At 41.6% G+C, this 23,632-nt stretch overlaps 1 protein-coding gene and 1 long non-coding RNA gene across 2 annotated transcripts in view; one reads left to right on the top strand and one right to left on the bottom strand.

The window, feature by feature from the left end:
- Nucleotides 1-23,632, top strand: part of NUDT3 (nudix hydrolase 3) — a 108,871-nt gene that overhangs the window by 16,276 nt on the left and 68,963 nt on the right. The window lies entirely within an intron of this gene.
- LOC138425812 (uncharacterized) overlaps nucleotides 20,564-23,632 on the bottom strand; it is a 37,319-nt gene continuing 34,250 nt past the window's right edge. The window contains exon 3 of the long non-coding RNA XR_011251409.1: nucleotides 20,564-23,113. This is a non-coding gene — a long non-coding RNA (uncharacterized lncRNA). The remainder of the gene's footprint in view (nucleotides 23,114-23,632) is intronic.

Here is a 23,632-nt window from a genome sequence, read left to right as displayed (position 1 = left end):
TTGGGGAAATGCTTTTCTCTCCTGGAACTGAGAGCCATGACAGCAGGCCTGAGCCCAGGCCGCGCTGCAGCCAGAGGGGCAGCAGGGCATTTCAGAGGCGCACGGCAGGCAGTAGTGGCAGGCCCGGAGCAGAGGGGCGCAAGGTAGGCCGGACAGCGCCTCTAGAAAGCGGCTCCAGGGCACCAGTGACAGGGGGCTTGTAGATCTGGTTGATTAGGACAGGTTTAAGAAAAGAAATGTACTTACTTTCTTCTGAGATTGTGGATGGATAAAAGACGAAACCTAGAGCCTGAATTGTACTGGTGGGAATTTGAGGAAACTCCTCCCAGATGACCCCATCCTTCTGAGAAAGAGAAGTGAAGTGTATTTACTGAAAGTGGTCTGGTGATAGGAATTTGAGAGGCAAGAAGTCTGAAAGAGTTGCTGTGGTTTGGTTTTGATTGAAATGGTAGTTTTCAAGGTTGGGGGCTGAATGGTGTGTATCCTTATAAACAATTGGTCGGCCTAACTGTGTATAGAGCACCACAGAGGATAAACTATGAGCAGGAGAGACACTTGTAGAGCTCTGGTAACTTATAAGCTAGTGGGTTCAAAAGAGGATAAAATATATGGTGTTTGCTTTGTACATTTCCTTATCCCTTTCCAAAGAGGAGCTAGAGAGGGGAAAGGGAACAGGGTAGATGTTCCAAGATTGGGGACTGATTTGGGAGTATATTGTATAGGATAGGAAGAGTGGGAACCTGACTTAAGAGTCTTATCATCTGTAAAATGGTAATAAATAGTGCCTAATTATTTTAGTCTAGTCAAGGCTATGGTTTTTCCAGTGGTCATGAATGGATGTGAGAGTTGGACTGTGAAGAAAGCTGAGCGCCGAAGAATTGATGCTTTTGAACTGTGGTGTGGGAGAAGACTCTTGAGAGTCCCTTGGACTGCAAGGAGAGCCAAGCAATCCATTCTGAAGAAGATCAGCCCTGGGATTTCTTTGGAAGGAAGGATGCTAAAGCTGAAACTCCAGTACTTTGGCCACCTCATGTGAAGAGTTGACTCATTGGAAAAGACTCTGATGCTGGGAGGGATTGAGGGCAGGAGGAGAAGGGGATGGTAGAGGATGAGATGGCTGGATGGCATCACCGACTCACTGGACGTGAGTTTGAGTGAACTCCGGGAGATGGTGATGGACAGGGAGGCCTGGCGTGCTGTGATTCATGAGGTCACAAAGAGTTGGACGCGACTGAACTGAATTGAATTACTGTAGTTGTTGTGAAACCCAAGTGAAGAAAGATAAGTGCCCCAGGTCCATTTTGAGCATTCAGGAATTGTTAGCCATTGTTACTAAGGCCAGAACCACTGAAGGAATCACAGTGATCAGCATATAGCTGTGCTGTAAAAGAACCTTGTCCAGAACGCTCTAGGAACCGAGGCGTGACTATTGTTGAATTGGGAAGTTGGAAATAATGGGAAAGAAGTAAATCTGGGTATTGAAGGGTGAGTAGAAGTTTGCTGTCACTGCTTTAATACAAATTGTGCAGGCATTGAGAAAAGACTCTGATTGTAACAGCCTAGCACAACTGTGTAGGATAGACTTCAGTGTGTAATGTGATCCAAAAATACAGGAGCTGGGAAAGAAAGTACTTAATCCATAAATGGAGCTGTGAGGCTTTACTTTGAAGGGGTTTTATATGGAAAGAGGTAGGACCTAAGGTTGTATTGCTAAGTCACTTCAGTCGTGTCTGACTCTGTGCGACCCCATAGACAGCAGCCCGCCAGGCTACCCCGTCCCTGGGATTCTCCAGTTAAGAACACTGGAGTGGGTTGCCATTTCCTTCTCCAATGCATGAAAGGGAAAAGTGAAAGTGAAGTTGCTCTGTTGTGTCCGACCCTCAGCGACCCCATGGACTGCAGCCTACCAGGCTCCTTTGTCCATGGGATTTTCCAGGCAAGAGTACTGGAGTGGGGTGCCATTGCCTTCTCCGAAGGTTGTATTAGTTAGGTGAAAAAGTAATAGTGATTTCAGATTGTGAATTTTAAAATCATTATCAGTTCAGTTCAGTCGCTCAGTCGTGTCCGACTCTCTGCGACCCCGTGAATCGCACCATGCTAGGCCTCCCTGTCCATCACCAACTTCTGTAGTTCACTCAAACTCACGTCCATCGAGTTGGTGATGCCATCCAGCCATCTCACCCTTGGTCGTCCCCTTCTCCTCCTGCCCCCAATCCCTCCCAGCATCACAGTCTTTTCCAATGAGTCAACTCTTCACATGAGGTGGCCAAAGTACTGGAGTTTCAGCTTTAGCATCAGTCCTTCCAATGAACACCCAGGACTGATCTTTAGAATGGACTGGTTGGATCTCCTTGCAGTCCAAGGGACTCTCAAGAGTCTTCTCCAACACCACAGTTCAAAAACATCAATTCTTCAGCACTCAGCCTTCTTCACAGTCCAACTCTCACATCCATACATGACCACTGGAAAAACCATAGCCTTGACTAGGCAGACCTTAGTCAGCAAAGTAATGTCCCTGCTTTTGAATATGCTATCTAGGTTGCTCATAACTTTCCTTCCAAGGAGGAAGCGTCTTTTAATTTCATGGCTGCAATCACCATCTGCAGTGATTTTGGAACCCAAAAGAATAAAGTCTGACACTGTTTCCACTGTTTCCCCATTTATTCCCCATGAAATGATGGGACCGGATGCCACGATCTTCGTTTTCTGAATGTTGAGCTTTAAGCCAACTTTTTCACTCTCCTCTTTCACTTTCATCAGGAGGCTTTTTAGTTCCTCTTCACTTTCTGCCATAAGGGTGGTGTCATCTGCATATCTGAGGTGATTGATATTTCTCCTGGCAGTCTTGATTCCAGCTTGTGTTTCTTCCAGCCCAGCATTTCTCATGATGTACTCTGCATAGAAGTTAAATAAGCAGGGTGACAATATACAGCCTTGATGTACTCCTTTTCCTATTTGGAACCAGTCTGTTGTTCCATGTCCAGTTCTAACTGTTGCTTCCTGACCTGCATGCAGGTTTCTCAAGAGGCAGGTGAGGTGGTCTGGTATTCCCATCTCTTTCAGAATTTTCCACAGTTTATTGTGATCCACACAGTCAAAGGCTTTGGCATAGTCAATAAAGCAGAAGTAGATGTTTTTTTGGAACTCTCTTGCTTTTTCGATGATCCAGCGGATGTTGGCAATTTGATCTCTGGTTCCTCTGCCTTTTCTAAAACCAGCTTGAACATCAGGAAGTTCACGGTTCACGTATTGCTGAAGCCTGGGTTGGAGAATTTTGAGCATTACTTTACTAGTGTGTGAGATGAGTGCAATTGTGCTGTAGTTTGAGCATTCTTTGGCATTGTCTTTCTTTGGGACTGGAATGAAAACTGACCTTTTCCAGTCCTGTGGCCACTGCTGAGTTTTCCAAATTTGTTGGCATATTGAGTGTAGCCCTTTCACAGCATGATCATTATAACTAGGCTTAAATACATCTTTTTAAATTAAAATAGGAACTATTAACAATCAACACATTTTGACAACAAGAAATAAGTTTATTTATTCCTGTAGCATAAAAATCCATGCCTCGAGATTCGACAGACTCTTGGAAAGCATTTGATGCCTCCTGCTGGTTGTGGGAGTGTTTTGCCTGCAAAAAGTTGAGATGCTTGAAGAAGAGGAAATTGGTTGGTGAGAGGTCAGGTGAGTATGGTGGATGAGGCAAAACTTTGTAGTCCAGTTTGTTCAATTTTGAAGTATTGGTTGTATGACGTGTGGTGGGGGGTTGTGGAGAAGGATTGGGCCCATTGTGTTGACCAGTGCTGGCTGAAGGTGTTGCATCTCATTCATTTGCTGAGCATAATTCTCAGAGGTAATGGTCTTGCCAGGGTTCAGAAAGCAGTAGCGGGTCAGATGGACAGCAGACCACCAAACAGTGACCGTGAGTGTTTTTTGGTGCAAGTTTGGTTTTGGGAGGTGCTTTGGAGCTGCTTCTCAGTCCAGCCAGCCACTGAACTGTTCATTGCCGGTTGTCTTATAAAATCCACTTTCCATTGCATGTCCCAGTCCAGTGGAGAAGTTGTTCCTTGTTGCATCAAATAAGAGATGACAACACTTCAAAATGATGATTTTTTAAATGTTCAGTCAGGTCATGAGGCACTCACTTAATCAGACTTTTTCACCTTTCTGATTTGCGTTAAATGCTGAATGACCGTAGAATGGTTGATGTTGAGTTCTTCGGCAACTTCTCAGGTAGTTATAAGAGGGCCAGCTTCGATGATGCTGTCAGTTGGTCGCTGTCAGCCTCTGATGGCAGGCCACTATGCTTCTCATCTTCGGAGTTTCATCTCCTTTGCAAAACTTCTTGGACCACCACTGCACTGCACGTTCATTAGCAGTTCCTGGACAAAATGCATGGGTGGGTGTTGCAAGTTGTTTCCACTGCTTTACGACCCATCTTGAATTTGAATAAAAAAATCACTCAGATTTGCTTTTTGACTAACATCATTTCTATAGTCTAAAATAAATATAAAATAGCAAGTAATGTCATTAGCAAAAAAAAAATTAAAATGAGAAAGGTGCATTAAAGTGATGAATAACATAAACACATTTATTTAAGAATGTATTATGATATCAAATGGCCAAGTTCAGCAATGTGAAATTGCAGTGAATTTTTGCACCAACCAAGTAGAATCTTTAAATTTGTGGACATAGAGGTAACCTAAGACATGCTCTATCCAGTCACTTCAGGGAGATAAGGGGCCTGAAACAGAAGGGTGTTCATATCTGTCTATTGTGTTATTTCTGGTAAAATAATGTACAAAGGTAGAAATAACACAGATTTCTCCTGACAGATCCACAAAAGGATCTAAATGGATGGAATGGAGAAATCTGAATAAAAATGTTTCTAAAACTGACTCCTCACGCCAGCATTCAAATCAAAAAGCAGGTGGAATGAGAGGTTGTAATGCAGTTACAGGAGCATGCGTAAGTAAGTAAGTGAAGTTGTTCAGTCGTGTCCGACTCTTTGTGACCCCGTGGACTGTTGCCTGCCAGGCTCTTCCGTCCATGGGATTCTCCAGGCAAGAATACTGGAGTGAGTTGCCATTTCTTTCTCCAGGGGATCTTCCCGACCCCAGGATCGAACCCAGGTCTCCCACATTGCAGGCAGACGCTTAAACCTCTGAGCCACCAGGGAAGAATCTGTACCAAATTCAGCAGCATCTGTTGCTCATTGTCACCCTTAGCTGCAGCTGATCACGCATCCTGGCGCTAGCACATGTGTGTTATGGGAAAAAGCTGAATTTATCAGAAACATAAATATTTGGGGCAAATTCTGAATACCAAAACCAAATATTTTTGAAGGCAGTTTTATTAGGTTTCTTCCATTATAAAGATATTTCGCATTCACCATAGCAAATGTGGGAAAAACATCCCCTGTTTTGAACCCACAAGATTATAATTAGAGTTGAATGTGTTTCTCAGAGTTTATCTTCCATGGTACCTGCATGTTGCTCTTCACATAGTAGGCCTGCAGTTGTTGTGAGGATGAATACCATTCAACTGCCAAATAATTTCCTCTAAAACATAAGGATGAAGTTATTTTCTGTTAATCGTTATGGTTTTTAGTTTTTTTAACATTATAACTTACTTAAATACAATTTTATAATCTGTTTTTTCCTAATAAACATTTTTAATAATCTGAACTCTGTGTATACATTTTAATGTCTGTGTACCCATTGAGGGGATGGAAAAGTTATTAAAATGTGGCACTGTTGTTGTAAATGACACTTTAGATCATAAAAGAAGGTAGTATTGTCAACCACAGTAATGATTGGGCTGTCTTTCTCCATTCTCTTGAAGACACATTTTTTTTAGAATATGGCAGCTAACCATCTTAAACGACGACCGCCCTCCGTTTACCACCTCTTCCCCCAGTGCTCACTAATGAGAAGCAAATATGAGATTTAGTGAAAAGAGTGGTGGTATTTTACGAATCCCTTTAGTGTCTGGATAAATGGAAGATAGCTGGGTTTTCATTACTGCTTCTGTGTTCAGACTCTTTCAGTGTTTTCTTTTGAAGTATCTGAAGAAAACTGAGTCTCACATAGAGTATGTAGTCAGTTATTTTGCACAATGTCCCTTCACTTGGGTCTGATGGTGGTTTCTCCTGATTAGATTGAGGTCATGCATTTTTGGCAGCAATATCACAGAAGTCATGTGCCCTGGTCATTGCAGCATATCAAAGGGTCCTTGATGTCCATGTGTCTTAGTACTGGTGGACATCAGTATTGATGTTATTGATGACCTGATAATGGTGAGGTCTTTCTGGTTTCTCCACTGTAACATAGTCATACTTGGTTTTTCTTGTAATGAGAACTTTTAAGATTTACTCTCTCAGAAACTTTCCAATATATAATACAATATTATACCATCCTGTACATGACATCCCCAGAATTTGTCTTAAAACAGAAAGTTTATGGAGTTCCCTGATAGCCTCGTGGTTAGAATTCCAGGCTTTCATTGCCATGGCCCAGGTTCAGTGACAGGTTGGGGAACTGAGATCCCACGAGCCATGTGGTGTGGCCAAAAAAAACCCCTAAAACAAAAAACTGAAAATTTGTGCCTTTTGGCCATAGTCACACTCCACCCCCACCTCTGTCAGCCACCAGTCTGTTCTGTTTTTACGAGCTCAGCTTTTTTAGATTTCACATGTAAGTGGAATCATACAGTATTTGTCTCAGACTGACTTCACAAAGAGCAGGGTTTTCTGTTTATGGCTGAATGGCATTCCTGTGTGTGTGTGCGTGTCACCTTTTTCCCTGTTCATCCACTCGTGGACTCTCGGGTTGTTTCTGTGTCTTGGCCATTGTACACAGTGCTGCATTGAACACAGGTGTGCAGGTATCTCTTCAAGATAGTGATTTTGGTTACTTGGGATAAATACCCAGAAGTGCGATTGGTGGATCATATGGTTGTTTTATCTTTAATTTTGTGAGGAACCTTCATACTGTTTTCCTTAGTGGCTAAACCATTTGTATTCCCAGACAGTGCTCAGATTCCCCTTTTCTCCACATCCAATACTTGTTATGTCTTGTCTGTTTAATGACAGCCATTCTAACAGATCTGAACTGATGTCTCATGATTTGTGTTTTCCTGATTAGTGACATTTATTGATGATTAGCACCTTTTCCTGTACCTGCTAGCCATTTGGATGTCATCTTGAAAAAAAATGTTTCTTTTGCTTGTTTTTAAAAATCAGATTTTTTATTGGTGTTGAGTTGTATGAGTTCTTTATGTATTTTGAATATCACCGCTTATCAGATACATGATTTTAAATATTTTCTCCCATTGAATAGACTGCCTTTTCATAGTGCTTTTTTTTTTTTTTGCATTTCTTTTTTTTTTTTTTTTAAATTTTTAGTTTTTTATTTTTTAAATTTTAAAATCTTTAATTCTTACATGCATTCCCAAACATGAACCCCCCTCCCACTTCCCTCCCCAGAACATCTTTCTGGGTCATCCCCATGCACCAGCCCCAAGCATGCTGCATCCTGCGTCAGACATAGACTGGCGATTCAATTCACATGATAGTATACATGTTAGAATGTCATTCTCCCAAATCATCCCACCCTCTCCCTCTCCCTCTGAGTCCAAAAGTCCATTATACACATCTGTGTCTCTTTCCCTGTCTTGCATACAGGGTCATCATTGCCATCTTCCTAAATTCCATATATATGTGTTAGTATACTGTATTGGTGTTTTTCTTTCTGGCTTACTTCACTCTGTATAATCGGCTCCAGTTTCATCCATCTCATCAGAACTGATTCAAATGAATTCTTTTTAACGGCTGAGTAATACTCCATTGTGTATATGTACCACAGCTTTCTTATCCATTCATCTGCTGATGGACATCTAGGTTGTTTCCATGTCCTGGCTATTATAAACAGTGCTGCGATGAACATTGGGGTACATGTGTCTCTTTCAATTCTGGTTTCCTCGGTGTGTATGCCCAGAAGTGGGATTGCTGGGTCATAAGGTAGTTCTATTTGCAATTTTTTAAGGAATCTCCACACTGTTCTCCATAGTGGCTGTACTAGTTTGCATTCCCACCAACAGTGTAGGAGGGTTCCCTTTTCTCCACACCCTCTCCAGCATTTATTGCTTGCAGATTTTTGGATCGCAGCCATTCTGACTGGTGTGAAGTGGTACCTCATTGTGGTTTTGATTTGCATTTCTCTAATAATGAGTGATGTTGAGCATCTTTTCATGTGTTTGTTAGCCATCCTGCCTTTTCATTTTATTGATTTTCTTTGCAGAGCAGAAGCTTTTTAGTTTGATATAGTTCTATTTGTTTATTTTTGCATTTGTTGCCTTTGCTTTTGATATCAGATTTAAAAACTCATCACTAAGATCGATGCCAAGGAGCTATCTTCTGTGTTTTCTTTGAGGAGTTTCATGGTTTCAGATTTTTAATCTGTTTTGAGTTGATTTTCATGTATGGGATAAGATGGTGTCTCAGTTTTATTCTTTTGCATGAGGCTGTCCAGTTTCCCAGCACCATTTATTGAAGAGACTGTCCTTTCCCCATTTTATGGTCTTGGCTCCTTTGTCATAAATTAATTGGCCATAAATGCATGGATTTATTTTTGGACTTTCTTTCTTTCCTGTTGATCTGTGTCTCTTTTGATGCCTGTACCATACTCTTTTGATCACTGTAGCTTTGTAATATAGTTTGAAAATGGAAGCTTGATGCCTTCAGTTTTGTTCTCCTTTCTCAAGATTGCTTTGGCTATTTGGAGTCTCCTGTGATTTCATGTACATTTTAGGATTGTTGTTTTCTATTTCTATGAAAAATGCCATTGGAATTTTAATAGACATTGCATTGAATCTGTAGATTGCTTGGGTAGAATGGACATTTTAGCAGTGTTCTAATCCATGAACATGGGATAACTGTCCATTTATTTGGGTCTTCTTCAGTTTCTTACAGTTTTCCGTGTTCAGATCTTTCACCTCCTTAGTTAAATTTATTCCTAGGTATTCTTTTTGATGCGATTGTAAATGGTGTTTCTGATTGTTACGCAATTGTATAGAAACGCAAATGATTTTTATATATTGATTTTGTACTTTACAATTTTACTGAATTTGTTTAGTGGTGTTTTTAGAGTTCTAGAACTTTATAGAACTTTCATAGAGTATAGTGTTTAGAATGCAAATAGTCACAGTTTTACTTCTTTCTGACATGGATACCTTTTATTTCTTTTTCTTGCTTAATTGCCTAAGAGACTCCCAGTAGTATCTTGAATACAAGTGGTGAGAGTAGGCATTCTTCTCTTGTTTCTGTTCTTAGAAGATAAGCTTTCAATTTTTTGGCATTCAGTATGATGTTAGCCGTGGGTTTGTCATATATGCCTTTATTATGTTGAGGTACATTCCCTCTATACCCACTTTGTTGAGAGTTTTTATCATAAATAGATGTTGAATTTTGTCAAGTGTGTTTTCTTCATCTATTGAGATGATCATATAGATTTTTGCCCTTCATTTTGTTAATGTGGTATATCACATTGATTGATATGCAGATGTTATGCTATCTTTGCATCCTTGGAATAAATCCCACTCGATCATGGTGTGTAAAATACTATTTTTTTTAATAAACACTTTGAATGATCAGTCCCAGAATGTTTCCTCAGTAGTAATACTAGAAAATGTCTTGTTGTATAAGACACAATAAGATAAGTAATTAATATCTATCAAAACATCGTATTTTTGTTTCTTATTTCAGTTTCATCCAGTTTTCTTGGCATAGATTTCTCTTTCATGAATCAGACAACTCCCTGATATGGTCAGTTTCATCTTTTTCAGCATCTTTAGACATGAATGGTACAGCTGTGGGTTGAGAAATTGAGTCTTTCAACCTTCCTTTTTTAAGAAAACAATTCATCCTTTAATCTAGAAAAGTTACTATAGATACATTTTCTCTGTTTTGGAATAAAACGTTGCAGGCATAAAGTGTTAGCAGTTCTAGATAAAATTTTAAAATTTATAAAAGTTTAAAAAATTTAAAAACATTGCAAAAGAAAACAACAAAATGTACTTGTGTTTTTGTGTAGGTATAAGCAAAGCTTCTGAATTTGAAATTAATGATATGTTATTCACTTTATAGGAATTATAGTATGTGTAAGTGATGATAGCTGATAAGACTGGAAAACTGAGATTAAACTGAGCTAATCTCTGAAAACCGTATTTCTACCCTTAACCTGTTATCTTAGAAAATTCCAGATAACACAAGACTGTACAAGTAAACTTGCCATTAGTTGTCAGAGTGATGGCATCTTTGCCAGTCATGTAGCCTCTGGAAAACTCCACTGTGTACACATGAGAGAATAAGAGTGGAAAGGCAGACAACATCCTAGTGTTGATATGAAAATAGTGATGGCTCCTCAGAGGCCTGTGGCCTTTCAGGAGTCTTTGAGAACTGCTGCTGTCAGTGATTCTAAATGTAGCCTGGTGTGAAGCTCCGGTGGCTTTAGGAAGGGCATTGTTATTAGTCGGGGGCTTTTTTAGCCAAGTGTTGTGTTAGGAGCTTTACAAGATACAATATCATTTAACCAAGTCTTTGTAAGGACTTTGGCCATGAAATATGAGGACTTGGATCTGGAGTCAAGTGGGAAATTATTGGAGGGTTTTGAGCAGAGGAAGGATATGGTCTGAGTTTAGAGGGGGGCACCCCTTGTTTCTGTGTTGGGAATAGCTTTATGTGGGCAAAGTGGCAGTGATGGGAGCAGGGAGACCAGTTCAGAGCTGTTGCTTTAATCAAAGTAAGAGCTCAGGATTGCTTAGATCGGGATGTGGGCAGTGGAGGTGGTATGAGGTCACAATTGGATTATATTTGAAAGTGAGATTTTGTTAATTGGTTGAGTGTGAGATCTGAGTTGGGTCAAGGATGGCTCTGAGGTTTTTGACCAGAGTAACTGGAAGGGTGGAGGTACCTTTCTTGAGATGGAGAATATTACTGAAGGAGCAGGTTTGGGATGGGGAGAAGATCAGATCAAGGTAGAAACTGGTGTTCAGAGGAGGAGTATGGGTTGAGATACAAATTTAGAAGTTGTCAGCCTATCTGTTGTGTTTTAAATCAGTGCTGGGCAAGATCACAAAGAGAGTGAGTGTAGGTATAAAAGAGAAGACGACTTGAGGACCGAGTCCAGCAGCACTGCATGATCGAGGCGAGGAGTTACGGAAAGAGTAGCAAGCAAGGGAGCAAGAAAATCAGAAGAGAATGTGTTCCGAAAGCCAGGAAAGAGTGATTCAGTGCAGAGCCAGTGTTGCCGTGACACGGCTGCCAGTGTTGCCGTGACAGGGCTGCCGGTGTGGCCGTGACAGGGCTGCCGGTGTTGCCGTGACAGGGCTGCCGGTGTTGCCGTGACAGGGCTGCCGGTGTTGCCGTGACAGGGCTACCGATGATGCCTGTGGAGTGAAGACTGACAGCTGACGTTAATTGGTGACCGTGATAAGGGAATGAAGTTCTGTTTATGGTGGGTTCAAGGGGAGAGTGGGTAAAAAAATATACCAGTTATTATAGACAATTTTGTTGAATAATTTTGCTATAAAGAGGACCAGTAGATAGACGAGGGATGTAGAGTCAAGGGAGGGTTTTGTTTTATTTTTTCTTAAGGGAGAAATTAAAGCATGTTTTATGCTGATGGAAATGATCTGATCTGGGAGAGAAGTAAAATATGACGCAGAAGAGAACGGGGAGAATTGTTGGAGCAGTGTTCTTAAGTAGGGCACAGAGATCTCACGCTCAGATGAAGGGGCTGGAGTGCAGACATTGCCTCTGTAGACCAGGAGGAGAGGCAGGGCGCATGGGCATGGATGCTGGTAGGTAGGTGAACGTAGGGATGGAAACACGTGGATGTTCTGTATTCCCAGCAAAACGTGTCAAGAGATTGAGGGTTGTGTATTTAAGGATAACACACAACGTCATTTATAGTTGTGAAATGGCAGAGAAGCTGCAAAGGGACAGTCTGGGCTAATGTAATACAGGCTCCTTATGAATTTCACATTTGGTTATCTCAAGTGAATTCTAAGGTTAATCATTACAGAGCTTCCATTTTTGTTCAGGATTCTCAGTGAATGAGATATACTTAAGTTTCTTCAAGTTTATTTAAATTTATAACCTCTTATCCTCCATGTGGAAAAGGAAATGGCAACCCACTCCAGTACTCTTGGCTGGAGAATCCCGTGGATGGAGGAGCCTGGTAGGCTGCAGTCCATGGGGTCGCAAAGAGTCAGACACGACTGAGCGATTTCACTTTCACTTTTCACTTTCACCCATTGGAGAAGGAAATGGCAACCCACTCCAGTGTTCTTGCCTGGAGAATCCCAGGGCTGGGGGAGCCTGGTAGGCTGCCGTCCATGGGGTTGCACAGAGTCGGACACAACTGAAGTGACTTAGCAGCAGCAGCAGCATCCTCCATGTCAAGGACCATCTTTAAATGTACTCTCTGATTAGGGTGTGATGTTTTATATGTGCTGGAATGATTAGGTTTCACGACAGTTTTACCTTAGAATTATCCTTGTTTTAATGGTCATATTATACCATACAGGTTTTTTAATTTTTTAAGTAATGTTTAAAGGTATTAGAAAATTTTATTAACAGGAAATCGAAAGGCAGAGAAATAGAGGAAAACAACAGAATGGGAAAGACTAGAGGTCTCTTCAAGAAAATTAGAGATACCAAGGGAACATGTCATGCAAAGATGGGCACGATAAAGGACAGGAATGGTATGGACCTAACAGAAGCAGAAGACATTAAGAAGAGGTGGCAAGAATACACAGAAGAACTGTACAAAAAAGATCTTCATGACCCAGATAATCATGATGATGTGATCACTAATCTAGAGCCAGACATCTTGGAATGTGAAGTCAAGTGGGCCTTAGAAAGCATCACTACGAATAAAGCTAGTGGAGGTGATGGAATTCCAGTGGAGCTATTTCAAATCCTGAAAGATGATGCTGTGAAAGTGCTGCACTCAACATGGCAGCAAATTTGGAAAACTCAGCAGTGGCCACAGGACTGGAAAAGGTCAGTTTTCATCCCAATCCCAAAGAAAGGCAGTGCCAAAGAATGCTCAAACTACCGCACAATTGCACTCATCTCACACGCTAGTAAAATAATGCTCAAAATTCTCCAAGCCAGGCTTCAGCAATACGTGAACCGTGAACTCCCTGATGTTCAAGCTGGTTTTAGAAAAGGCAGAGGAACCAGAGATCAAATTGCCAACATCCGCTGGATCATCGAAAAAGCAAGAGAGTTCCAGAAAAACATCTATTTCTGCTTTATTGACTATGCCAAAGCGTTTCACTATGTGGATCGTAATAAACTGTGGAAAATTCTGAAAGAGATGGGAATACCAGACCACCTCACCTGCCTCTTGAGAAATCTGTATGCAGGTCAGGAAGCAACAGTTAGAACTGGACACGGAACAACAGACTTGTTCCAAATAGGAAAAGGAGTGAGTCAAGGCTGTATATTGTCACCCTGCTTATTTAACTTCTATGCAGAGTACATCATGAGAAACGCTGGGCTGGAAGAAACACAAGCTGGAATCAAGAATGCCGGGAGTAATATCAATCACCTCAGATATGCAGATGACACCACCCTTATGGCAGAAAGTGAAGAGGAACTCAAAAGCCTCTTGATGACAGTGAAAGAGGAGAGTGAAAAAGTTGGCTTAAAGCTCAACATTCAGAAAACAAAGATCATGGCATCTGGTCCTACCACTTCATGGGAAATAGATGGGGAAACAGTGGAAACAGTGTCAGACTTTATTTTTGGGGGCTCCAAAATCACTGCAGATGGTGACTGCAGCCATGAAATTAAAAGACGCTTACTCCTTGGAAGAAAAGTTATGAGCAACCTAGATAGCATATTCAAAAGCAGAGACATTACTTTGCTGACTAAGGTCCGTCTAGTCAAGGCTATGGTTTTTCCTGTAATCATGTATGGATGTGAGAGTTGGACTGTGAAGAAGGCTGAGCACCGAAGAATTGATGCGTTTGAACTGTGGTGTTGAAGAAGACTCTTGAGAGTCCCTTGGCCTGCAAGGAGATCCAACCAGTCCATTCTAAAGGAGATCAGCCCTGGGTGTTCTTTGGAAGGAATGATGCTAAAGCTGAAACTCCAGTACTTTGGCCACCTCATGCAAAGAGTTGACTCATTGGAAAAGACTGTGATGCTGGGAGGGATTGGGGGCAGGAGGAGAAGGGGACGACCAAGCATGAGATGGCTGGATGGCATCATGGACTTGATGGACGTGAGTCTGAGTGAACTCCGGGAGTTGGTGATGGACAGGGTGACATGGCGTGCTGCCATTCATGGGGTCGCAAAGAGTTGGACACGACTGAGCGACTGAACTGAACTGAAAACCAGTTGATTACATGAAGCGTTTTATATGCTGATAACACTAATGAAATCAGCAACCATCAATTATATAAAATGTGTTTTTTACTTGGATATAAAATGCGAATCTGTAAAAGATGAAATAATTTCTTTCTTTTTTTTGGCTGAGCTGTGCAGCTTGTAGAATCTCAGTTCCTGACCAGGAATTGAACCTGAGTTATAGCAGTGAAAGCCCTGAATACTAACCACTAGAACACCAGGGAACTCCCTCAAATGATTGCTAATAAGGAAGAAATGCAGACAGATTCATAACTCACGTTTTTGTCAAGTCATCCATTCCTGCAACTGTTTCAGGACTTTGCCTAATCCATGATTTTTTTTTTAATACATTTGAAATTATGTTACTTAATATTTACTCTTTTGAATGAAACCCTAATTTATCTCCATTATTAAGGTGTAATCAATGCAAAAGCCTTCAAACAGTTAACTTTAGGAGAAGCAATAAAATACGACAGAAACCAATTCCACATCATCCACGCTTTTGCAGTTCTTTCTTTGCCCTTGATCCTCAGCATGCCGTACATACATCATCATGGTTTTTTTATGTTTGCAAATGGTGCTGTAGACTTGTGTTTTTGTTTTTAATTTTATTGGAGTATAGTGCTTTACATCTTCCCTGGTGGCTCAGAGGTTAAAGGGTCTGCCTCCAATGCGGGTCCTCCCCTAGGTCGGGAAGATCCCCTGGAGAAGGAAATGGTAACCCACTCCAGTATTCTTGCCTGGAGAATCCCATGGATGGAGAAGCCTGGTAGGCTACAGTCCATGGGGTCGCAAAGAGTTGGACACGACTGAGCGACCTCACTTACTACTTACTTACAGTTGCTTCACAGTGTTGGGTTTCTGCTGTTTCAGCAGAGTGCCTCAGTTTGCTGGTCTTATTTCATGGGTCAGTTTGAAAAGATGGTACATAGGTGATGACCCCTTCTCTCTCTCAAATGGAGAGAGCTTTCCTGCATGGCTGAGTCGGGATTTGTGGCGCTCATCCTGGTGGTGTCACCTCTTAGAGGCAGGCAGTGACCGCGCTCAGAAGGAGCTGCCTAGCCCTGCTGGAGTGGTCAGACCAGTCAGCTCGCTGTCGCAGTTGCTTCCCTGCCTGTCCCAGCTCTTAGACTCTTGTAGGTTGAGTTCTAGTGTCCTTAGCGTGTTCCTTTTGCATCCTGGGTTGGTAATGGAACTTCCTGGTAATGGCAATTGTCTTGGTTGTGCACAGGAAGGTCACAGCCCATTCTACAGAATTGGCACTGCATTTTGGACTAATAATTCTGAAGATGGCTGGGGTTAAAGCTTAGACTTTACCAGAAGAGCCACATGTATAAGCAAAGCTTTTCCCTGGGAGTACAGAAGAACTGGAAGGTGTCACTTAATTCCACTTATAGGCCATATGCTGACAGATAAAGAAGTAGATGACCGATGTAAAAAAAAAAGTCTATACACATTTTAAGATATTGGCAGGCAAATCATACAACGAATTTGACACCAAGATCTCTACCAAAGGAAAGTTAGCTGTGTGGAATGATAGACATGAAAGCCTTCTCAAGGGCTCTGATGCTTGAGGCTAGTGTAAGACACACCGAGTGACCTATTTACACATTTGGTCAGTGTCACCGTGCATATGATTAATTGACAGTACAGGGTGCCACCTCAAGTCTTCTAGTTACTACCAGGTAAAGAGCCACAGAAGAGGGATTACGTAATGAGTGGTCTGGTGTATGTAGGCAGGTTGCTCAGCCTTCGATACACCAGAATGGGGCTAATGGTAGCAGGGGAATTAGTTAAATACAAGGGCAAACATCTGACACCAGTGACAGTTGGCAAATAAACACTGTAATAGGCTATCAAGTCTTTCCTTAAAGATGGGCTCCAGCTGTCTAAAACTGAATTGCAGCCTTTCCCGCAGGTAGAGAATGATCTAGTGTTCAGAAAGTCTCCCCTCTAGCCCTGGTTTTATAATTAGCAAATGATAAAGTAGTCTTAAGAACTTGCTTTACTAGATTAAAAAATAATTCCTGTTAAATCTTTTCTTTAGTTGAACTTGGCAATTTCAGTGCCTTATTCAGCTTTTGAGTAGATAGTCTTATTCTTATGATTTTAGTAATTCTGAAGAATGGTTACTGCAAAGAAATTCCTTAAAAGGAATTCTAAAATTTGTTTACTTTCCTGCTCTGGTGTTAGTGGCCAATTTTATGTTTAAAAATATGATTTAAAAGTATAGTAGGACCTCTTTTTTTTTTTTCCTTAAGAAGAACCTTCTTAATTCAGGCTTGCTGCTAAGTCGCTTCAGTCGTGTCCAACTCTGTGCGACCCCATGGACTGTAGCCTACCAGGCTCCTCCGTCCATGGGACTTTCCAGGCAAGAGTACTGGAGTGGGGTGCCATTGCCTTCTCTGCAATTCAGGCTTATCTGCCAGTAATGATGCCAGTTATCAGTTGGAACAACATATCATGGGGCTTTCTTGATTCACAGGTACATATTTATACAGCATTAGAGTATTTCCTGGCAGGGTGGGGGGGTCCTCCCTGTTTGGCTTTACCTGGCAAGAGTGAACTGTAGTTAACACAGATTATTTTCCTATGAACAAGTGCTTGAGGGTGTTCACTGTTTTTATTCTGTTTTGTTTTAACTCTACTGTTGATTTACTTAGCAGGGCATAGAATAAAAGTTAACTTTTACTTGGCTCCTCAGTTATAAACTTGGATTAATGATGTCTGAATAATTCATGAAGCCCATGCCAAGTGCTTCATGTGCTTTTTTGTTTAGAAGATATTTTGATAAATTTAGTCTCCTTGCTGGCCATTTGTTTCTTAGGGTCTTAATGACGTTCTAAGAAATACTGAATGAATGTTCGGATGTCACTTTCTAGTTACATGAATTGTTACACTGAATGATAAACACTGTCTTTTCAATCAGATTTAATTTCCAGCTTCTGCTTTATGCCTGTCACCGAGAAGCTTCGATAAAATAAAAAGACGAGCTCTTTTAGTGTCAGTTTGCCGCAGGGCACAGTGAATGGCCCTGTGATGGTGGCGGAGCGCGTTGCAGAAGGGCTGCTTGTGGTGATCACCAGGGAAGCAGAATGGAGCGAAGCCCTAGGGCCTCTGCTGAGGCATCCCTGATAGACGCCCACTGGCCTGCCATCTGGAGCGGGAATGGAAAGCGGGTTCCTGGGGTTTGGCAGGGACTTTATCCCCAAGTGTCTTCCAGTCCTTTGATGCTGATTTGCGGGAGGCAAGAGGAGAAGCAGCCATTAAAGAAGAATGAGACAGGACCAGGGAGTGGATTTATGCTGTTATTTTTGGTTGGTAATCATGATACTTCTATCACGGGAATGTTGAGTACTCCACTATCTCAAAGGAAAGACTCTCTAAAAGGGAATAAATAAGAATGATTTCTGTGTAGCAACTTGCAGGAAATTGAGACTAAAATAATAAACAGTTTTCTTTTAAATTTATTATGTGTTTGATTATAAGAATTTGAAAACAATTCCCCTGGTAGTCTCAGATAGTAATCATTCAACAACCACTTTTAAAATGCTGGCTTCCTGCCAGGTGCTGTACAGAATGCTTAGTGTCCACTTGATAAGCAGAAATATGGACTCCACTCTAATGAAATATATAGTCAGTCACGTTCAGAAATGTTTGACTGCAGACTTGGTGTCATTGTCTAGGAAAAGGCCATCAGTTAGCGGGCACCATTTGACAAAAGGCCTTGATGTGGGAATGGTGGGCAGGGATGACTTAGGAAGGTTACCCTTATCTTTGAGTTGGAGTTGATGAGGGCATTCCAGATTGAGGGAGAAGCATGTGAGAGCACTCTGTAGTGAGAGGGCCCATGGAGCAGTTGAAGAACAAAATTAAGCCAGTGAGTGCTTCCCAGGTGCAGAGCACAAGGGCGAAGTGAGATTGGGGGGCCAGACCATGGAATCTTTGTCAGCCATGGTCTGTCTTTGTTTCTTTTTTTTTTAGGTTGTTAATTATTTTTTAACTTTATTGTGGAAAATTTCAAATATACACAGAAGAGAGACACTCGGTGTACTTACCTAGCTTTCATCAGTACTTGGTCAATCCTGTTTCATCTATAGTTTCACCTTTCTGATTATAGTCGTAATTTTAAAAGTAATGGAAGGCATTTGAAGGGGTTTAATAAGAGCAGAGGTAGGTGGGAAGCTTGACTAGATTTTGTTTTAAAAGATGATTTGGACTGCAGAAGAGGGAGCAGATTGGACAGGAAGAGTACACATGTTGGGAGATGAGTTAGGCAGTTACTATAGAACTGTCCAAGTAAAGGCCTGGAGTCAACTTAGAGGAGCTGAGAAAGGTGGACAGAGTTCAGAGATGCAGAGAGGAAGACCCCAGACCTAGTGACAGGTCAGATGTGAGCGGTGACTGAGACGGAGAAGTTGGCTCTCATGACTTCTAGGTTTCTGACTTGAACCTAGGATGCCTGAAGGATCCTGAACTGGAAGAATGGTTGGTGGTTCCACAGTGTGAAGACCACATGGGAAGAAGGAAGGCTACCAGTTTTGCTCTCCTACCAGCTCCGCAGACTTTGTGGCTTTCCGCAGGCTAAATGACAGCATGGCTTCTCACCCTGAGGCCAAAGAACTAGGCTGAATTTGAAATGTGCTCTCTTATCCCTTCTTCAGAGCAAAGGGTATAGTCATGTTTGGGTTCAAAGAATGTCCTGAAGATGTCCCGTACAGTGGTGCCAAGAAGGCAGCAAAGTCTGTCCTAATGGACAGGCATAGGCAGCGAGAAGCATTTTCTTTGGACTTTGAGTAACACTTGCCATGTTCTTGGAGGAGTCACCAATTCTTTAAAATAAACTAGAAAAAATATATAATTCTTTCTAAATATTGTTTTGGGGCCTTATTCAATCATTATTCCTTTTCTTTTTAATCTTGCAGGTAAAAGACTTACAATAAACTGCCTCTAGGAAATCTTGGATTTGCCTCTGAGATTATGAGTATTATGTATCTTAGCACAGGCGTGTGAGTTAGTCCTTCCAGGAATAAGTCAGGATTAGTCTCCTATCTTTGGATCCTCTACCAGCTAGCTGCTTGATGCTGCTTACACTTGCCTGAGAAGACCCTCTGGGCCTCTGCCCAATTCATGGCTAGCTGTAATCATCTTTAGAAATTAAAATAATCTCTTTACCATTCTGAGGTCTGCTGCTAAGCTAAGTCGCTTCATTCGTGTCCGACTCTGTGCGACCCCAGAGACAGCAGCCCACCAGGCTCCCCCGTCCCTGGGATTCTCCAGGCAAGAACACTGGAGTGGGTTGCCATTTCCTTCTCCAATGAGGAAAGTGAAAAGTGAAAGTGAAGTTGCTCAGTCGTGCCCACTTTTAGTGACTCCACAGACTGCAGCCCACCAGGCTCCTCCGTCCATGAGATTTTCCAGGCAAAAGTACTGGAGTGGGGTGCCATTGCCTTCTCCACCATTCTGAGGTGGCATGTGATAAATATTTTAAGTAAAAAAGATGAATCACTTTAGATCAGTTCATTGGTTTTTCTCAGAGAGGTCTTCCCTGGCTCCCTTTAACGCAGCTCTCCGAGTCACATGCTGTCACACCACACTCTGTCCTCTTCTTCCTAGCACCTCTTGCTGTCTAATGTCACCATGCTCCCCTTTACACGGCTCCCGCCCTTAACACAGAGGCCCTGCGGGCAGCTGTCTCCGCTCTCTCGCTCACAGTGTGGCCCAGCGCCTGGACAGGAGTCTGACACACCCATTCTCAAGAGAGAGTTTTTTAATGACTCAGTGAATGTCAGTATATATTTCCACCTTTCTTTCATTTACCAGATAATTCACATAGTTTTAAGTAATTGCCTAAGAAAACCATGATTTGTCAACAAATAGTTTGATACCAGTGCATATTAAAATGCACAATGAGATGTAGCTATGCATTATGTTTTACGAAATAACACAAAACTTGCTTATATGGCATGATGTTTGGGAAAATTTTTAAAAACTACTGGTTTATTTCATTATTTTAGAGCAATTTTATTTCTAAGTGATGAAAGTCAGTAGATTTCAGGATACTTTCTGCAAGTGTCTTTCAGTATATAACATTGAAGATATGAGTAACCTTTCATTCCCACTAATAAAAAGTTAAGATGGAACTTGATTTATCATTTTTTATTATCATTCATCATATTTTTCTTTTTGCTATTAGCTTTTTTTGGTGGCAGTCATGGTAGTTTACTTCTGAATATTTAAAATATAGTGAAAGCAAATACAACAGTTTTGTTTTCAAAACTCTTGAGGTATCACCCATTAAAAGATAGAGGTTTTGTAAAAACAAAGCAGTGGCTTACTGAATACTTAGAGTGTTTACACCTTCAGTATTTGAATATGAGCTTTTGAAGTGTGGGGACAACATGTTACATACAGATTTTCATCAGCTGAATGCAATGTGCAAATCTGATAGAAATAATTTTTTAAACTTTTATTAGTGACTGCTCTGAGTCCCCACTGCTTTGTGTGGGCTTTCTCTCGCTGCAGTGAGTGGGGGCTGCTCTCTGCTTGCGGTGCCCGGGCATCTCTTGTGGAGCGTGGACTCTAGAGCGTAGGCTCAGTGGTTGTGGCGCATGGGCTTAGTTGCCCTGTGTCATGTGGCATCTTCCTGGACCAGAGATCAAACCCGTGTCCCCTACATTGGCAGGTGGATTCCTAACCACTGGACCACCAGGGAAGTCCAGGTAGAAATAATTTTGAAATAAATCTGCAGAGATATGCCTATGTTCCTTGTAAACTTATATTTTTATACTGGTATTCCTTCTCTATCCTGTATTCAGCTAGTGATCTATTACAGGGTGTGACATGGTAGTCATTTGTGTTGATGGATAGGATCTCAAACAATGGGTTAGACTTACATATTGATTTTTTGTTAATTAGATTTATACACTGTCAGCAATTTTGATATTATTATTAGTAAAAATACATATTTTAAAATATGAGTACTTATGTTTTTAAAAGCTGCTACAGAAGGGAAAGAACAGGTTAAACTTTTGTTGGAAATATTGAAAATTATGCAGGAGTTTTTTTCAGTGCTGGAGAACAAGGCCTGAGCTTCTGGGTGAGAGCAAAACCTTCAGTTCAGTTCAGTCGCTTAGTCATGTCCGACTCTTTGCAACCCCATGAATTGCAGCATGCTAGGCCTCCCTGTCCATCACCAACTCCTGGAGTTCACTCAAACTCATGTCCATCGAGTTGGTGATGCCATCCAGCCATCTCATCCTCTGTCATCCCCTTCTCCTCCTGCCCCCAATCCCTCCCAGCATCAGAGTCTTTTCCAATGAGTCAGCTCTTCGCATGAGGTGGCCAAAGTACTGGAGTTTCAGCTTTAGCATCATTCCTTCCAAAGAACACCCAGGACTGATCTCCTTTAGGATGGACTGGTTGGATCCCCTTGCAGTCCAAGGGACTCTCAAGAGTCTTCTCCAACACCACAGTTCAAAAGCATCAATTCTTCGGCTCTCAGCTTTCTTAACAGTCCAACTCTCACACCCATACATGACCACTGGAAAAACCATAGCCTTGACTAGACGGACCTTTGTTGGCAAAGTAATATCTCTGCTTTTGATTTGAATACTCTATCTAGGTTGGTCATAACTTTCCTTCCAAGGAGTAAGTGTCTTTTAATTTCATGGCTGCAGTCGCCATCTGCAGTGATTTTGGAACCCAAAAAATAAAGTCTGACACTGTTTCCACTGTTTGCCCATCTATTTCCCATGAAGTGATAGGACCAGATGCCATGATCTTTGTTTTCTGAATGTTGAGCTTTAAGCCAACTTTTTCACTCTCCTCTTTTGCTTTCATCAAGAGGCTTTTGAGTTCCTCTTCACTTTCTGCCATAAGGGTGGTGTCATCTGCATATCTGAGGTGATTGATATTTCTCCCGGCATTTTTGATTCCAGCTTGTGCTTCTTCCAGCCCAGCGTTTCTCATGATGTACTCTGCATAGAAGTTAAATAAGCAGGGTGACAATATACAGCCTTGATGTACTCCTTTTCCTATTTGGAACCAGCCTGTTGTTCCGTGTCCAGTTCTAACTGTTGCTTCCTGACCTGCATACAGATTTCTCAAGAGGCAGGTGAGGTGGTCTGGTATTCCCATCTCTTTCAGAATTTTCCACAGTTTATTGTGATCTACACAGTCAAAGGCTTCGGCATAGTCAATAAAGCAGAAATAGATGTTTTTCTGGAACTCTCTTGCTTTTTCGATAATCCAGTGGATGTTGGCAGTTTGATCTCTGGTTCCTCTGCCTTTTCTAAAACCAGCTTGAACATCAGGGAGTTCATGGTTCATGTGTTACTGAAGCCTGGCTTGGAGAATTTTGAGCAAAACCTTAGTTCATTTAAATTCAGTTATATTTGCAATGACTGACAATTAAGACAACTTAAGAGCTATTACAGTTTCCTATGCCAGTCTTGTTTTCTGAATTTTTACATGTTTTCTGTGTTTTTACAGTCATCTAAACTTGTTAATTGATGTCCAACAGAGATAGATAAAATCAGCCTTGGTAATATAGTAATTTGACAGCAGTAGAAAATACCAGCAGAGACATTAGTGAGCTGAAACAAGGTGTGGTGAAGTTTAGTCTTTCTTGAGAACTTGACTCCATCTGGTTAGTTAGCAAATGGATCCTTATGTAGCTTCCCAAGGATGAAGCTGGAAAGAGATATTGGGAGACAGTCAGGAATCTCTGCCACATTTCCCTTCCTGCTTTCTCTGGACTGCCACCCCCTTACCACCACCCACAAATCAAGCAGAGAGTGTGAAGCAAGTTCCTTTTGCCTGGAGGCGTGGGTGTAGGGTGAGTGAAGGGGAGTGTGACAGCTGTAAGTATCAAGATGAGTTGTAGGGTTCCATCCAGTGCAGCGCAGAATTGGTGCTGGCCTTTGACTGCATTATTTTTTATTTATTTGTGAGGGTGATTGTGGGATAGGGATCATTTTACTGGCCTTTCAAGAGACTGATAGCTAGACTGATTTTGAACTGGACACGTGAAAGTTATAAATGTGCAATTACTAAAAATATGTGCTGGTCAGAACGCTCACCTCGTCGTGTTTAATGCATCTATTTTGGGCCCACTTCCCACTGCCAAGACTCTAATCTCCCACAACTGCTGAGTTTGCTGCTTACCCTTACGTGACTAGCCTGCTGCCCTCTGTCCCTCCTTTTAATGGG

This window comes from Ovis canadensis, chromosome 20, assembly GCF_042477335.2.
Source record: "Ovis canadensis isolate MfBH-ARS-UI-01 breed Bighorn chromosome 20, ARS-UI_OviCan_v2, whole genome shotgun sequence".
Taxonomy (NCBI): Eukaryota; Metazoa; Chordata; class Mammalia; order Artiodactyla; family Bovidae; genus Ovis; species Ovis canadensis.
This window is presented reverse-complemented; position numbering and strand designations above follow the sequence as displayed.